This window comes from Carassius carassius, chromosome 16, assembly GCF_963082965.1.
Source record: "Carassius carassius chromosome 16, fCarCar2.1, whole genome shotgun sequence".
NCBI lineage: Eukaryota > Metazoa > Chordata > Actinopteri > Cypriniformes > Cyprinidae > Carassius > Carassius carassius.
Window position 1 is genome coordinate 26,085,720 of NC_081770.1, and position 16,024 is coordinate 26,101,743.

Consider the following 16,024-nt stretch of genomic DNA (forward strand, 5'->3'; position numbering starts at 1 on the left):
AATGTTTATTTCCATGGTGATTACATTTCCATACACAGATGGAAAGATTGTTTCAACGTATTTAACCAACCCTCAGCTGGGTTGTATCAGATTTGTGAAAAACCTGATCCCGTCAAGTCAAAGGGCGGAGAGCGGAGACGCGATTTCGGCTTTCCAGCACGATTTCCTGATTGATTCTGGAAGAGAGTCGGATTAAATCATTTTTCATCATTAAATCGTTTTTTTTTTTTGGTTTTGTTTTGGTCTGAGTAGTGGACAGCATGTTGTATTTGTGTGGAAAAGGCCTGGAAAATTTCACCAGGTCTCCACTTTGCTTCCTCTCAGACTTGCATGTTTGGCCATCCACTATAATCCGTCAACAATCGTCCTTTTTATATGAACGAACAGTGAATATTACTACTTAAGTCTTTCTAAACAATCCGAGGTGCTTTAACAAAAGTATGACAGAGTTTAATGTACTGATAGTGGCTGTAAAGGCAAGAGAGCTGTTTGGAAATTGCACTAAAACTCTTTTGCATTTCCAGTGATGTCAGTGCTAAGTTTGTACTGCGCTTTAAAGCTTGGGCTTAGCTTCAAGGTGAATACTAGGGTTGGAAATGGGGAACAGTTTTTATTCAGAACTGATTCCATTTTGTAAAAAATACTGGAACCGGATCGTTTACATGACGTTTGGTTCTGCAGATGTGGACAAAACCGAACTAAAATAGTATTTCCTGCACCACGCACTATCCAGAAGCAAAGCTGTGGCCACACCTAAATGAACTCCGCTTCCTGTGGAAAGAAGCACTTGCGAGGTCTCAGCTTTTTCTCCTTCTCTCACACTCTCATTTTCCTACCCTTCAGTGCTCAGGATCCCACCTCTGTCCACGTGAGGAGACTGTTTACGAACTGTTGTGTCTTTTGAAGGACAGCACAGAACTCCCTATTGGAAAAGCAAGAGTGTATAGTGAGGCCAAAGTAACAGGAAGAACAACAAACTCGAAGTTTCAGACATCAAGGGCCTGTTGAATCCAACCCAAGCCCTTTAGAGTTCAAATATTCCTGAACTGCTTTTTAATGGTTCATATTTGAAGAAAATTCCTTATGAACTTCGATCATACTGACTGATGTGCGCTGTGACTTTGAGAAGATAACATTTCTACTGGACGGGTGCCTGTGGAAAAGACGGTGCGGCGTGGCAATGGGGGCCTGCAAAAGCAATGTTCACTCTACATGCTGCGCGCGTTTGTTCTATGTTCCTTGGCTTCCAGTATCCTTGATTGGAGGGCAGCCGAAAAGTCCAGCATCCAGCCAAACATTTTAAGAAGATCTAAAGCATGCCATCGCACTGGCAGGTTTATGAAAGCTATTTATCTGTATCTGCTGCATATGTACGAAGACATGCGCTGTAAACTTCGTAACTAAAATAACAGCTCCATTCAGAGGAAACAGGATGACGATAATGTAAATGACAGCTGCTATGCAGACGTATACTCAGTGTTTTGTTAAATTATGTAATATGTTGCTGTTATGAGGTCATGGTTTCTGAATTACGTAAGATGACAGTATCAGGGTCAAATAGAAAAAAAGAGTGTTCACGATCAAGAAAAGAGAACTCACTTTAAAATCATATGTACCGTATTCCTAGAAAAGTCTTAAGAGTTGGTTTTCTAACGGTTTTAAAAAATGCTTTACATTTTTAGCAAAAGCTTAAAATCAATGACTCTAAATATGTCGTGTGGTGTAACCAAATAAAATGCCGTAAAATATTATCCCTGAACATTTCAACACAAGTATTCATCTTGAATATAATTTTCGAAAAAGCTTTAAATGCATTTTCTTCAGGTTTGAATAATTCTGAATTTTTATTACATTTTTTTGGGGAACATTAAAAAATAACTTACAAAATGTTCCCGCATAACGGTTGCATCATATGACTTTGATTTGGCCATATATATATATATATATATATATATATATATTGCGTCTTGAACAAAAGGCTTTTATATAAGTAGGTGTTTTTATCAGTCGCTCCGGGAAGGCATTGTCTTATGTAACGTCAGATTATACCACAACTCAATGTAAACCTCATGGCGGGGTAAGGAACGGGGCATTTTTTCATCCAGCGATCACTGTTGTTCGTTACTGGTCCCTCTGTGGGTGATATTTGTGGTATCCCAGCATGCTTTAGCTATGATCTCACTCCATACAATTCATTGCTGGGGTTTGATGCTCCGTTACTGCATTTTTTAAACTTCTGCGCACAACCTGGTCCACATCGTCAGCCAAAATGCAAGATGATATTTCAAACACATTTGTCCAAGAGACAAAACACCATGGTAAGTTGCAAAAGAAACCCAAATATTGTCAGATGCTTAAATACATCATTGCGTACGACCTTTGATCCGCTTTGCATTGCTGTTGGGGCCTGGCCAGTCCTGGGCGGCTATAATGGCTCCTGCAGACTCCACTATAAACTGCAAGCGCCAAACTTCTGGAGATCTAGCTGACTGTAAAACCCACCGAACTGGCAGCACATTAGCCTGTCAAAGAAGCATAAATGACGAGGAAAGAGAGATGGTAATGATGGTAAGGTAAAGATGTGAAAGGCAACCAAGTGTTTCAACTGATTTGCAACGTAAGACGCCAAACAAAATCAAAAGTATACAGGTCAAAGTCCACAGCCATACGTTTTCTCTCAAGACTGATGTATGTAGATCTCATTACTTCAGAAAGCACTGATGCCTGGTCTATACTACCCGATACCCTCATAAATCAAGTGTGAACTCATCCCTGGAGAACTCGGCATTGATCTGCAAGCTTCTCTTACACAAATCGTGACCCTAAAGAAACAGTTCATGCAAAAATGAACATTCTGTCATCATTTACTTAACCTTGTGTCGTTCCAAACCTATATTTTTTTTTTTCTTCTGTGGAACATATTGTACAGAACAGTTTTGTTCATATAATTATTCATATAATGTTATAAAATCCATGTATCTCTATTGCTATTGGGGCTCGGCATAAGGCTTATGAAAAAAATAATAATAATAAAAAAAAAAAAATATATATATATATATATATATATATATACACACACACACACACAAAGCATAAGACAAATTCATATACACTGTCTTTTATCTGGCAAAACCTAACCCTCTTAATTCAAAACAATCGTTTCCTTAGATCCTGGCTCCAGAAAGGAGTCGCACATCTTAGATACATTATGTATGATCGTAACAGCTCCAAGAACAGTCTTGACCATGATCTCTAAACACCTTTTGTTTCTATTCTCTATCAAATCCAGACACGAATGAATTCATTTCAAAACATCACACCATTACACAAAGAGACTGCATGTGGTGGTTAATTAGCATGTTAAACTAAGCTAATCATCATTTAAGTCAAATACCCAGTATTATTGGAAATGCGTGTCTGTGCTGCCATTTCTGCAGAATGCTAGTACGTTGCTTTTTGAAACAGAGGAACATGAATCTGGTAGCATTTAAATATTACATTGGTTGCTATTGTGAAATGTCAGAAGAATGGTGCTAAAAGATTAATGCTCTCGCATTTAAAACAGACACTTAACCCAACCCTACACCTAACCAACAGTGTTAACAAAAGCAAACGTGAGATAAAAATGCATTTGCAATTTCTGAGCTTTCAGTTTATTTCCCAAGTCTTTTAGCTCTTTATCATGATTCATGTTTTAAGAGACTCTGAAGGCCGTTTCAAACTGAGCGCGACACGGAAAAGTGAGACGAATTGCTGACGAACGGAGCTTTCACAATGAGCGTGAAACGATTGCCACCTGCATGTGGTTGCCAGCAATGCATTTTTCCTCAGACACAGAATGCATCTCTTCTGTGGTCAGCTGCTCAATATACAGCATTCAATTAAAATAAATAAAGTTTGGCTCTATGCCAGAAACACAAACTATATATAAAGCTTACAAGAAAACATCTTGAAATATAAATAGAAGTACAATTAGCATCAAGCCACATTTGAAAATTCATGATTTATTTAATGTATTTGCTTAAAACCCACTTTAAACCATGCTTGTAATAACTTCCGATTGTTATCTACAGTTGATTATGATTCTATAATAGGCAGACATGGACTCTTTGTTTAATAACACCACAGTGCTTATTGTCATAAACATCCTTTATTGTTATAAAAATACTGGAGTGACGGGGAAAAAATGGACACAGGACGAAAAAAAAAAATCTCGCTTTTTTGCGCCGTTAATTTATCACACCTGGGGTGAATAGCTCGATAAGGTTTGATTGTTTCAATTCAAAGGTGTCATCGCACTGAACATTCGTACCAAATTTTTACATTCAGATTGTTACATACGTGTGAAAAGTATCACACGTATGTAATGAGCAACTATCAGATCATATATTTGTTTAATGAGAGAAGTTGTTTTTCTTTGGGGGGGGGGGGGGGGTATGGGAGTGAAGGTTGATTCTTTTGAACAAGCTCAATTACCATTAACTGAATGAACCCATTAACCTGGGCTTTCCAAGGGAGGACAGTTCAGGAAAGCATGTTTAATTGTTACCTCCTTTCTCTTGACTTTTAAGCTGATGTTTGATGTTGGTGTGAGCCATATGTGCATTTACTTTCCTACTTCGTTGTATTCAGGCTGGGCCTCCACACTGCTACTTACAGTCTCTTTTTTTCAAAAAGCAATAAATTATGAGCAGCTTGGCAAGCTGCATTTTAAATTAGTTTCCCCAACACTAATAGCTGTCCTTGATTAACTTAGATTGAGTGTTACATGTACCTCATCCTGAGAAACACATTTTTTTCTACCAAGTTATCTTTAGAAGGAAACCTGGCAATAACAAAGAAAATCAAAATCTCATGAGCTAAGAAAACATCAGCTGTATAAATACATACAGGACATCTCTGTGGAACGGAGGCATTACTAAAACTTGGCTCTAGAGGAAATGTTCTTCTTTTGGAGACCACCATTTTCCCCAGGATCAAGTTTTTTTTTTTTTTTTTTTTGGCATTTAAGGATTTAGAACATTACCATTTTGTGGTTCCCATATTGTCATATAAGGTTGTATGGTTTTGTTAGAATACATTGCAATATATGCACAGGCCTCTCTTACAGGATATTGCTGTCACCAATATAATAATTTATATAAATTATATAAACCATTACTTATGAAACTGTTACATGGTAAGAAGAATGTCAAAAAGACATAAACACTTAAAAAGTTAGATGGGGGGTGGTAAGATGTTTTAAAAGAGTTATCTATGCTTATCAAGGCTGTATGTATTTCATTAAAATAATAATAATAATTAAAATACAGTAAAACCTCTAATATTGTAAAATATTATTACTGTTTTCTAATTGAATACATTTTTAAATATAATTTCCTGTGATGCAAAGCTGATTTTTCAGCATCATTACTCCAGTCTTTAGCGTCACTCCTCCTATTTGAGTCTGGACTATGTTCATGTCATGTCATTACTCGTTCCTATTTCCTGAGGTGGATTTATCCCTGTGTCTTGGATCTAATAAAGACTATTTTGTGTATTCCATAGCTCCGTGTTCCTTTTGGCAGCGATCGTGACAGAAGCCCCGACCACAACAGTTACATCCGTGTGTTCCCTCCATTTTTGTTTCCATTGTTTCCATGGATCCCCTCATTCATCCTGAATATCTCCTCCTCCTGTTGGAGCAGGGGGAGAGATCTCTCGAGGGCCACACCAGACTGTTCCTTGTGCTTGCCAGCCTCTCCAGCTACCCGGACGATGTGCTCTGTGCATTCTATGATGCCAGTTTAAACTCTGCATACAGAGCGCCAGAGTCAGAGCCTGCCGCAACCAACAAGTCATTGCCACACAGAGCGAGAGTGCTGAGGAGCCAAAGCTGCTGAACTCATCAGACCAGGTGCGAGAGCCGGTAACCATGCCTGCCATGACAGAGAGTGCTGTGGACAGTGAGAGCATAGAGAGGAGCTCCACTCCCTATATCATGGCTGAGGGTAAGCTAAGTATGGTGTAGGAAAAGTGAAGGAGAGAGGGTTCCTGTTCCCATGTCAAGCCCAGAGAAAGTTCCTGTTCCCATGTCTAGCCCAGAGAAAGTTCCTGTTCTCATGTCTTACCACCTCCAGCCCTGAGAGGGCAGTTGGTCCCAAGTTAAGCCAGGAGGCTCACAAATGCCTACCCAACCACCCACCCGCTCCTGTCTCCTCCACCACTGTGGTCTGGCAGCCCCTCTGCTCATCCTCAGCCCACCATCAGCACAGTGTGAGCTCCGCGGGACTGCCATCCTTCAGTGTTGGCGTGGAGTTTCCCCTGACTTCACCTCCAGCCTCTAAGCCCCAGACTACGCCTCGCCCCGTGGGCTCCACCATGGCTCCTAGCTCCCTCCTCTGCGCCGTGGCCTGGCAGTCCACTAGCTCAACCGGGCTCCTGCTTCTCTCTGGCTCCACCTTGGTCTCACATTGACCATCCCACACCTCGGACTCCCCTCGTCTGACTGCGCCTCCTCCATCAGGCTCTGAATTCTCCCCATCACCCTGGCTCATCGACTCTCTGTCTCCGCCTCAGGCTACTCCGCCACCTGCTCCTCCGCCATTGGTCGGCCCCCTGGAGTCGCCGGCCATTTCTCCTTCATTGCTCCTCCTACTGTCGATTCCACCGTGGGCTGCCATCATGGCTGTGGCCTGGGTCCCAACCGGCTCCTCCTGTTCCAGCTCCAAGTCCTTCTTGTTTCCTTCCTAGCTCCTCCCTCCTTCGAAACCTCCCTGGACTCTGTCTGTCTGTCCCCTCCCAGTTGTCCGTCCTCCTGAGCCGCCTCCCAAGTTCCTACTCGCCCCTCCCCATTTAGTTTCTACAGTGTGAGGATGCACCTTCCTGGAGGGGAAGTAATGTCGGGATTCTGGACTATGTTGTGTTTGTGTGTCATTCCTCGTTCCTGAGTTGGATTTACCCCTGTGTCTTGGATCTAATAAAGACTATTTTGTGTATTTCCCAGCTCTGTGTTCCTTCCAGCAGTGATCGTGACATTTTGCTGGTCAAGAAACATTTTGTGATTCTTATCACAGTTTTGCTGTTTAATATTTTTTAGGAAACCATTATTCCTGTATTTAGAAGCTTTGTGTAGCATGTTTATGGTGTCCACTTGTTCTGTAGCAAAAGACATGCAGTTTTTATGAAATGAGTGAAATGTTCCTGTGGTATTGTTAGCTTGACAGGTGATCAAATATGAAATATTCCAAAACAGTGATTAAAGCAAAAAGCTCCATGACATTTACAGAACAACATTCCCTTACTTATCCTCGTCTGTTTTCAATTGTTTGACCTTTCTGCTTCTCAAAAAGAAAAAGCATTTTATAAATATCCAATTGCATGTAAAGACTGTTTACCTTTGTTTACCCTCATTTAATGCATATGTACAAATCTGTAAACCCTCATTTCCATGGTATTTTGGTCCAATAAATACATCTATGTCCAAATGTCTGGTACCTGTAAAGTGTGATAAGCCTTGTATTGATTGCTTTCCATTTGGCAGGGTTCACGTCTGAGATCACTGTAAGCATATGGTCTCCAGACAGACTTCATTTATCTTACACAATGCAAAATGGTGAACAAATCTTGAATTGATTCCAGAGATTGCATACGAGAGAACACCTTTCATAAACCCAAACATGAGGCCTTCAAGATGTTTGCCTACCAGCCACATCCATCCATGTGAAACCGACAGTGGCTACTGTTCTGGTGTGACAGCCGGTTGAAACAGGATTGAGAATCTGTTTAAGTAAAAAGACCAAATTCACTGGCTGGAGCAGGTGCTGCACTTGGCTGTTTTGTATTGATCTTACGGTGGTTGGAAACTATCTACGACTGGCAGGTTGTGCTGTTTGGAACAGCAATAATGAAACCGTGAAACAAGAGTCTCCCTACATCCTCAGCCTGGGGAGATGGTTAAAAAAATGGATTTGCATCAAAACTCTGTCATCGTTCTTCAACAGCGTCATTACTTGGTGCCATAATTAAATCGTGTCTTGTATCCAAATTCAAGGGTCTTTCCCTACCAGGTTTTCTGTGGTTGAAAAAACACTGTTACATAACCGCTGATGCCTCTACGATACATCAGGGTTATGTTGGATCAGTGATTAACACCATCTGTGCAGGAGATCCTTTTGCTTATGTCCTTAACGGATGTGAACTGAGGCCACGAAGGGCACTACCTAACCTTTTCCAAAGGAAGTGGAAAACAAGTAACATGAACTAAAATTAACCAGAACAAACATTTACAAAAACACAATATTTCAGAGAACAGAAAAATTGCAAATGCCTGTTCTAATGAGCATGTTTCCTTACATGTTTCTAAACTAAGAAAATTAAGTCGGTTTCTACATATGCTGTATTGGTTCAGTAAATTAAGTGTGTACATCTAAATAGTGAGTAAAAAACGTATTTTTTTATTTAGTCATTATGTTAAACAGTAAGTGATCAGGACTGTATAATTAAAATAAAATAAAATTTACCTTATTATTTTTTTTATTTATTTAATTTACAGTTAAAAAGCCTCTCTGAAGGCTGGCACAGCACCTACTGGACTTTACTCATCAGCAAAATCATACACCCACATTTGTCCAAAAAGCAGGCAAACCTGACTAAAAATAGCAACATTACAAAAACTGGACTGTAACGCGACTAATTTGTCAAGAATTTCAACTTCATCACAGCAGGCATTTAATGAGCGTCTTATGGGCTCACTCACTGATGTCCACTTGCATAACTTTCTGGACGCACTGTAAGTAGTGAACGAACTCCATCGCACACCTGTAAGTAATAGGTGCATAGAAAAATAAGACCAGGTAGGTCGTTTCAACATATAAGGAACTCCCGCACACTATCTTAACTTGCAAAATAAATTTTAATCGCACAACGTTTCGGTCACACGACCTTCATCAGGAGCCTGATGAAGGACGCACTCTAAGGAAATCTATGATTGCTGATTGTAATCCAAACATCGATCTACAGCTGCAAGTCTCTCTCCAGCTGCTGAGGGGTTATTCATGGCTATAGATAAAAAATTAAAATAAAAATAAAAACACATATGATAAGTTGAACCATTGTTACTTCAAAAACACTTCAAGATATTGCATACCCGTTTTTCTAAAAGGAATATACTAAAGGAAACAAAAATGGCAGTTCTTCCATAATTTGTTCATCCTTGTGTAATTTCAAACCTGTATGAAGAAGACATTTAAAGAATGTTTACGCTGCTCTTTTCCACACGATGAAAGTATAACAATAAGAGAATGATTAAGTGATCACAGAATCTCACACACTCGAAACAGCCGCATAACTACAAGAATTGGGCAGAGATGCAACTAATAAATGCGTAGCCGCTGTTTTACTAGCAGTGCACACAGAAGCTCAGCTTCATCACAGCAGGCATTTAACAAGATTCTGACGAACAGATCCCATTCACTGACGTGAACCTGCATCACTTTCTGGATGCACCGCAAGGAAATCTATGATAGCTAATCGTAATCCAAGCACTGAACTACATCTGCAATTCAGACTACAGCTGCTGAGGGGTTAGTCATGACTGCAGATAAGAAAACACACACGATAGCAATGAACCAATATTTCCTCAAAAACACTCAGAGATAAAACAGGTTTTAAAGTAGTGCCTGGATTTATGATGGTAGAGAGATTAAAAACACTTCCTGCTTCTGTTTTCCACTTAGATTTAAGGGGATAATCAAGCTATAGTTACACCTAGAGCAACTTTTATGGTGTTTGTGGTGCTTTTTGTCAGCATTAAATTGAAATTCACCCTAAAATGAATCTCATAATCTTATTGTGAACAGTTCAACAATATGTTATTATTTTACCTCAGAATTTTAAATCAAAATGTTCTTCTACAACTTTATTAGAATAGGTTACATACAGTATGGCATTCTTTTCCTATCATGTCTTTCATTCAGATCTGCTTCAATTGATTCAACAAATTAAGCATTAGCGTTAGTTCTGGCAGGTCATGTGAGTCAAGCTTGCTTTATCTGATGCTTAGCTGATCACATCTACCTAAAGGAATACAACAACTATCGCGGCATTCCTATATAAGCTCTATTCAGTAGTATTCAGCAGCTTTTCAGCCCAACCGAAGTTCATGCTAAGTATCTATCATTGTGACGATAGTGGTCCTGACAGAACCTATGGTTAGAGTTCTCGCTCTACATTTTTTCTTTTCAATCATCAGTTTTACTCAGATATACATCAAAATACAGAAGAAAAGATGTGTTGCTACTTCCATTACATCACATCTTTAAAATGTCTTATTTCCAGTACTACGGTGGAAAAAATGTATATGGGTTTGGAATGGGAGGAAAAAGTTCAAGTAATGTGGTAATAGCTGTTTTCACATGCCACATGCAAACAAACCCCACCATAAACTCATCAACATGACCATTAAAAACTCTTTCTTCAAGCTTCAACTATCATAAAACAAATACTTATTCACATACACATTTTATGTATCATTAATGAAGAACAGTAATAAAATTGGTTTATGAGGAAGCAATATTATGCAACACAACTACATTAACCATCATTCTCTGCTGCAACACTGGAATCATAGAATACAAAGATAAGTCATCAGTTTCACCAAATGTGCACCTATTTATACTGCACTAGCATTATACGGCTTCTAGCCATTTTGGAACGTCAAAATAAGAGAGAAAAATATAAAATTCTCCAGCTTTAAAGTCAAAGCCAAAAGCCCACTTGTTGTAATTCCCGAAATAGGAACTAGGAATAATTCCTTAATTCCTTCAAAGTGTTTTAATCTCTCTGCTGTCATAAACCAGGTGAAGTATATTGGATAAGTAAAAGCCATTATTATTTGCTATTTGTTTTTTAAATGTATACATCAGCACTTATTTCTTTGTTATTAATAGACTTTGCATATCACAACTGAACAGAATTCATCTTAATTTCAAACAAGCAGTACTGCCAGTACCGCACATACTCAGATACTCATCCTCGGCCATTTCTTTAATATACCATAAGAGCTGTGCTTTGCAACATTTAGCATTTGCTTCGATAAAGCTCCACAAAGCATTTGAGAATTCTTGGGTTGCAACCAATAATAAATGCTACTCCACAAATTTAACTGCAAACTGATGTTCTGTGTCATTTTAATTGATAGAGATCTGTTCTGGTGCAGCAAGACGTACCCAAATAATTCCTAGAAGTTATTTCAGACAAGAAGTACTTCAAGATCCTGGTGAGGAAACCCAAACCTTTGGTGTTTCTTGATTGGCACGTGCAAACATGGAAGAAACTTTTCAGCAGACCATTGGAAACAAGAATGGTTAGCATACGGTCAGTGGAATATTATATAGCGACAGCCGGTTTGACTGAAACCAAAAGTATGTTTAAAAGGTTTGTATCCTTCATGTTTTATCCTGATTCAACAGAAAAATTGACATTACAAATATTTAAATCATTGCCAGATTAAAATAACATGCCTGAAATTCTTCAGCATTCAGTGTTTGTGTATTATGATTACTAACATTTTTAGATGCATTCAATATGCTTGGGGTTGGGGTTGGGAACTTTTGTAATATTTGGAATTGGGAATGATGTTTTGTATTTTTCTGCAGTCATTATGAAACATTAATGTGTTTTTTTAATCACTATTTTTGCCTTGTTATTCAGTAAAAATATTTAACCATCTTAAAAAAAAATTACTTGAGATATGTATTTGACAGAAAATAAATTGGCTACGCACTACCATTCATACAGTAAAGACTTTTACATAGATTTCTATTTCAAATTTCAAACTTCAGGTTTGCCTTCACGCAAATAAATTACATTTTAAAATATATTATAATTAAATTTCACTGTACAATATTTCACCCCCATTATTTTTAGCATCAGTGTGTTTATGCTGTATATATTTTAACTTCGGGATATTCCAATGTTTTTTAAACTGGAAGCCAAGACAAAAATACTGCTGAAGAAAATGTTTAATGGGCTTTTAAAAACATTCCCACTTAATAGTCTCTTCTTTTCACTGCTAGTCTATTTCCTGTACCTCTTTTTCTGGTCCATCTAACAGAAATACAACCTCAGGTATAAAACGCTCTTGTGGATGGTCACGGGTGATGGCCAAGATCATCGAGAATGAAGCCTTGGAACATTTAACAACGAAAGATAGAAATCTGAGTTTAGAGAACTTTTCCATTAAACCATGAAATGGCACCAGTGGCTTTGTTAGGGTGTCATCAGACAATATGATTTATGATTCTCAGAAACCGCTGCTGCTTCCACCAAATTAAGATGTTTTGGCAGCGGATCATAGATAAGGAATTTGACAGCGTTACATGGGAAATGTGGGAGAAGTACATATTTGAGGCTAGATTCTGTGTCAGTGCTTCCATGGGGCTTCTGTATGTGAAATGAGACTATTCAAACTCATGTTTCAGTAACACTGAAATCAGGATCTTATAATTACATAGCACTTAAATGGCTAAAACGTATCATTGGATGGCTGTGGCTTATTGGAAGTTGGTAATTGTAAGTTTGGTAGGTTTAATCCCAAAGTGTGATGCATGAGATACCATCATTGTAGCCAGAACTTTGATGAGTGTCAAAAGGTCTGGTCCAAAATGTATCTTATTCTGGACTTCAATAGGAAGAGACTTCAGTGCCTCAATCAAAACTCCTCAACAAAAATCATTCTTAATTGTACAATATCACTTACAGCAAGGATGCTTAAATCTACTTCCATTTCCGCCTTAAGCCACTGTGTTGAGGGATGAATCATCTAAATGAAAGTATAACAAATCCAGAGAGTCCTCAACAAACTGTCCAAAATATTACATGCAAATGGAGTTGTTGATAGGACCTAGTTTTGGGAGCATCTAGATGTGGTGTGATGGAGATTCTAGGTCACCACTTAAATTTAAAAAAGCAGAATTTTAAGCAAACAAATGCTCCAGTGCTCCAGTTTTGGCTAGAACCAACTTCAGCCTACCATCAATGGTCTACCCACACAACACCACAAGAAAAGTCCATATGCGACAATCATAAATGTGTTGGCTGAAGCAGATTCAGCCAAATTATTCAAGACCAGCCAATATTGGTTACATCTGCAATCAAACTGTATAACAAGCAAACCAAATAGAGCATCTCCTGAAATTTGTATATTTGTATATTACTTACTTGGTCTAGTTTTGTCATATGCAACAATTTTCCACTCAAGATGTATTTTATCTTGTATGACTATTATGACTACATGATAGTTGATAAATATCTCTTCCTAGGGTCTTCTTTTTCTGATTTTGCAGGGTTTGATCACAGAAAAATGCAGAAAATATACATATATACAAAATATACATATATATATTACTGTTGAAGGCTACAACTGCTTCAGCACTCCCCTTATAAAGATACATTATACTTATGTGTAGTTATTGCCAGTATGCTAATGTTTTATTTGTCAAAATGTTCGTCTCTTACTGTCTGTCCAAATATGGCACTTGGTGGATGGATATCCTCATCATCATAAGACGATACATCACTGGTCATAACTTCTCAATAGCGACCTCTAGTTTTGTGTATGAATGAAATGCACATTAAATGTGTGTATTAAAGCTGCCTTATCAGTCCATCAGTATTTCTCGGCATGTGCCCACTTTTGGACTAAATTAAACGCCTCGCATAAACAGGTGACGCTATGTACTGCTTTATTAAAACAGTTGACACTAGAAGATACTAAACCATTTTTATGAAGTAAATATTCAACAGTGCCTCTAAGCAAAATATATACATATAATAATAATAAATACACATTTCTGTAAGTATAGTTTAACCATCATATTTTTGTAGTTGATAAAATAAGCTGTTTAAAAGTGTAAAAGTTTTAGATGTCACCCTTCCATTAATTGTGTCTTGTCAGCTGCCCACATGTGGGTTTTTACTGAGCACACTCCTGTCTATAGTGTCAAGTGTGCTAAGAGTCTGGGTGTGATCCAGGCCCCTCAAGCGAGAGAAATTAAAGTCTGACGCACTGCAGCCTCTTGCACCATGAACATGTGGAACATGTAACGTCCACACATTTATGCACAAGATGTCCAGAGCATTAATAGGTATTAAAACCCAGAGGGTTTGGGTCTCATCTGGATCGCAAAAGCGGAGCGAAAAGACTCTCTGACCTACATTCACCCAATGATCGTCTTTTCCCCTTAGACATGCAAATAAATTGGTGGAAAATACCCAGCATGCTGTTCCTGCAAAGGGGCTCAGGACGTTTCTCTTCAGCTGGTTCCAGATGTACAGTACAGCTGGTCCTCACAGTGTTCGGGTTGAGAGGGGCTCCCTGACCCCCTTAAGAGTTAAGGGACCAGAACAAATAAAACCGTATGATTTGCATTTGTATGTGCTTTGGAATTAACTGATAGAGCTACACACACACATACACACACAAAACATAATATTATTAACTTGCATACAAAATTTGATTAGGAAATCCCGTGAGCTATTCAAGCACTGGCTGGTCCCCACAAAGACAAGGCCATCCCCTCATTCTCACTGACCAAAACAAAACATAAACCCCTATTATGGCCACCATCCACTTACAAGCAATTACTTATGTCCAACAACTTCCAGCTGAAAAAACTTAACAAACTGTTCTGTTCTTATCCTCACTCAAATCTCAGCAGCCCAGAGTGATCTCTAGGTAACAGATGGGTTACATGCTGGAGAACATGTTCAACGATTCACTCGAACCGATAAAATACAATGATTGATGGTTTAGGAATAGAGGTTAATGTCCATGAGCACATGCTGGAGTTCTTTAAGATCAATGTTCTTCTTTTGGGTCAGAGAGCAAAACACGGCACTGGAGGGTAGGAACAGACAGATGATGAATGGATGTCACAAAATAGGTGAGTGTTTTTTTTCGGAGGATGAGGATGATGGGTAAGAAATTATGGTTCATGTGACTCAGCAGGGAATTTCAGAGGGGTTTCAGTTTTAAAAAGTCAACCACGCACATTTGAACCATTCCAGATCATAAAAGCAAAACATTTCCTGTTTTGACATAAGTGGTTGAACTTACTGAATATTTGCACCAGTATACAGTAAAAACTTTCCTGTCAAATCAAAAGTGCATCCAGAAAAAGAAACTTTGTAGTATTTAGCATTTAAAAGTCAGTTCTACAACTTCTATTTTGTCTATTTGAACACTTCATCTGGTAAAACAAATGTCTGGAGTTTGTTGTACAAAGAGTGTTGTTGAACGTTTGCCGTGGTAATTCAGAGCCGCTTTGAGCTGGGCTTCATTTTAGCATGAAATGTTTCACAGATGGGACCAACAATGCTTCTATGTACACATATCAAACAGGCATTGAGATCCAAGGAAGTGCTTGATGTGTGCAAACTGAATGTCAGACTAAAGTTTAGAAATCAGAAATGTGCCATTAACGTGATGTGACATTTTCATTGGCCATTTTTGCCATAATATAAGTTCAGACGTTTAGATCAAATTTAGCTTTAACTTCTCGTCCATGTGGAATACAATGGAACAAGCCCAAACCTGTGAAGCATTAATGCGGCCTATGTCAGTGATACCTGTGAGGAAGGCAATTCAACCGGACAAGTCATGGAACATCTCATTTATATAATCCGTTATATATGTATAGCAGGGGGAGCTGGAGGGGATGCTTTAAATTGTTTGTTTCCTTTTTAGAAAAAATTCATAGATCCTCGTCACTCCAGCTGATGCCATTTGCTAAAGGCTAAAAGACAATGGCTGCATTGTAAGGCTAAGAATGATTTTCCCTTCTAAAAGGCTCGATTTGCAGGCCAGACATGGTGGAGCTGTTATATAAGCTATGATTTCTATGACATACAGACTGCATGGAGATTGTCATGTCTTTTCTTTTAGTTTCAACAATTATCATTTTGATATGTTGCAAGAGAAGCCATGTGCAGATTGTGTGCCATATGTGTGTGTTCTTCTGTTAGTATGGACAGATACCAAAAT